This window comes from Limulus polyphemus, unplaced genomic scaffold (assembly GCF_000517525.1).
Source record: "Limulus polyphemus unplaced genomic scaffold, Limulus_polyphemus-2.1.2 Scaffold3934, whole genome shotgun sequence".
Classification (NCBI taxonomy): Eukaryota; Metazoa; Arthropoda; class Merostomata; order Xiphosura; family Limulidae; genus Limulus; species Limulus polyphemus.
The window spans coordinates 99,727-102,765 of record NW_013669544.1 but is presented as its reverse complement, the minus strand read 5'-3'; the positions used below and the strand labels follow the sequence as shown (position 1 = coordinate 102,765).

Here is a 3,039-nt window from a genome sequence, read left to right as displayed (position 1 = left end):
CTACTCATAGTATTCAGCAAAAGTGGCTGAAACTATGAAGGAACGCGATGTGGTACATTCGTTAACGGTACAATCATATGTTTTACAAGTTTAGGAATCACTCATCAAACAAATATTGACCCCAAGTGGCACAGCGATATGTCTGCGGACTTAGAACGCTAGAAACCGGGTTTCTATACCCGTGGCAGGCAGAGCACAGATAGTCCCAATGTGTAGCTTTGTGCTTAACTGCAAAGAAACAACCAAACATAAAAATATTTATGAAAGTATCTGATTATAGCGTTTACCGATGCGTCTTGAGTGATATATGTACACTCTTCATAATGAACTTTATATTTCGATATGTAGGATGTAACCGACTGTGTTTCTGCGAAAATAAATGTTTTATTCAGAAGGTTCAATGAGAAAGCTAATAGCTTATGCTTGTAACAAGCCTATTAAACTTCTACGTGGTTAACACAAGTTACCCATAAAAACATGACAATGCCTAGAGGAATAATACAAACTAATATCATTTATATAATGTACAGACACACATTTATTATTCTCCATATTTTTTACACATTTCAAAGACAATGTTTACACACTTACAAAGATACAACTGCTACACAACAATTTTACTTATTAAAATTCAAACTCCATATTTTCCTTCATGAAAGCTCACCCCCACCCTGTGTCAAGTCTGAAGGAATATAGAACGTAATCAGATGCAACATATAGGGATAGTGAAAAAAACTGTAAATATGCATTTCAGAGGTTCTAGAAGTCCAGTAAATGCAATACACAAATTGTATGATGGACAAAAGTATTTTATTTCTCACATGAACATTGCTTTGCATTCCAACTTGTCAGATTTTGAGTCAGGCGGACGTCGTCAATTCACAGTCATATCTTGAGTACAAATACGTTTTTAATACATCTGATTTTTCGTGTAGATACACACGGTAACTTCAGAATTATAGTCAACATTTCTTTTCCAATATGGGGTTGTTCCAATTGATTGAGCCCATGCACATCTAGTTAATGCTACTGCAGCTATGTACTGAACTCTTAGTTTGAGGAATACAAGATCAGGGACAATTCTGTTTACAATAAGCAGGCAACTTTAAAACTCCAACCTGAACAGTAAAATCACTAAACAGTATCAAACACTTAAAAATATTAATATAATTTGAATAAGGCACCTGGTTTTATTTTGTAAAAAAACATCTCTAAGCAGTAACTCTACTTCTACAACACCTCAAATCTACTGTTGCTATTTAATTCTGTCTCTCTGATTTCCATAATATACCCCTAAATGAAACAGTTCAAGTATGTATGAATCTAGTTCCAATAACGATGAGAGAATTAATGGTTTATAAAGAAATGTTTTTAAAACTTTTATTAAACTATGCTACCAAGCAATCATATTTTCTCTTCAACAGTAAAGTCTCTGTAAACAGCAGCAGCTTGATGAAGTAGTTGATGGATCTAGCTTGGCACTTACTTTAGCTTTTTTTCTTCTTTTTTTATGAAAAAACATGGTTAAGTGCCCAACTGAATTCAAACCTATTTATTGTTAAAGAAATGTGTATAACAATTTTGCAAATTTTCAAACAGTTAAACAAGTAAAGAACTTTCTGCCTTATTTAAATGAATAACAAAATAACATTAACTTTACTGCAGCATTTTCCCAAAGTGTGGGTGTGACCCCCCAGGGGGACAGAAATTATCTATTGGTGGGGGTGTGAGCTATTAAACCAGAATCAATAGTGCAACAATGCAAAAATAAGCATTTTAATATAGTTTTCATTAATGAAAATAATTGTAATTACTACAACACATATAGAACTTAATGTGTATCCATGTCTTATATCTTCTCACTTAACTCACTCTTTCACTCATTCAAAAAAAGAAGGGGGCATGCAAGATTGTTTGTTTGTTTTTAATTGTGCACAAAGCTACACAAGGGCTATCTGTGCTCTGCCCACAATGGGTATCGAAAACCCAGTTTCTAGCGTTGTAAGTCCGCAGACATACCGTTGTGCCACTGGGGGGCAGCATGCAAGAAACCATATTTATTAAAGGGGAGGGGGTACAATGACAAAAGTTTCAGAAACACTACTTTACTGTTTTTGGATACCTAGGCCTTGAATAAGGAAGGTGTGTTCACTTTATCATCTTATCATAAACCAACCTTTAGGATTATACATTCATTTTGATAGCTTTGTACTTTTGGAGTTACCAAGAAAAACCAATTATAATCTTAGTTAATCTTGCTCATAAATTAGTGAGTAATAACAAACTTTTTACATTGAGATGAATAACATTAAAGAATGCCTTTGTCAAAATGCTTTTGCTATAATTCTGGGTGAAAAGGTTATCAATGAGAACTTGGAAATAATGAATGACTGCTATACTGTAATTTTTGATGTACCAAAGAGGAAAGTGACACTTTTCTTTCAGTTTATGGGTAAACAGTCATAGAATATAAAAAAAATGAAATTAAGAAAATATTTCACAGAAATTATTCATGGTTACATCTTTAAAACAAAAAAACAGACTAAGAATTATGTCTCCCATTGAGGACAAAATTGATTTTATGTAGGCTTCAGCAGAAATACAAAGGACATACAAGGTTAAAAACTCTGTTTTCCACTAGCATTTGCAAACACAGGTTGGAGTGCAGTGATACTTGTCCATCCAAGCACCAGTTCAAAATTATTTTACAAGCCAGCACATATTGAAAAACCATCACTATTCAATTTAGAAAACCAGTGCTTAACAACTGAAAATAGGATTTATATCTAAAGAAGTGGTAAAGTCAACTAGTAGTTGTCTTCAGCCTTGGTCAGTCACTCCTTTAGCTCAAATTAAGTGAAGTGCAGTTACATACCTAAAACAAAAACTATAAAAACAACACATAACAGTTAACATATTAATATACTTATTACATGTTTAATATACATATTAAAGTACACAGTATATTCATAACCAGATTTTGTTGCCTAGTGTTTTACACCTATTTTGCATACCTAGAATCAGTAAAGATATATATAT

At 33.0% G+C, this 3,039-nt stretch overlaps 1 protein-coding gene across 5 annotated transcripts in view; it reads right to left on the bottom strand.

Annotated features, from left to right (window-relative positions):
- Nucleotides 1–525: 525 nt before the first annotated feature.
- Nucleotides 526–3,039, bottom strand: part of LOC106470308 (protein SSUH2 homolog) — a 100,472-nt gene continuing 97,958 nt past the window's right edge. For all 5 annotated transcript variants that reach the window (XM_022398910.1, XM_013930853.2, XM_022398912.1 and 2 more), the window contains one exon: nucleotides 526–3,039. This exon is cut by the window's right edge and continues 1,431 nt beyond it. The gene's annotated coding sequence lies outside the window, so the exon portion shown is untranslated.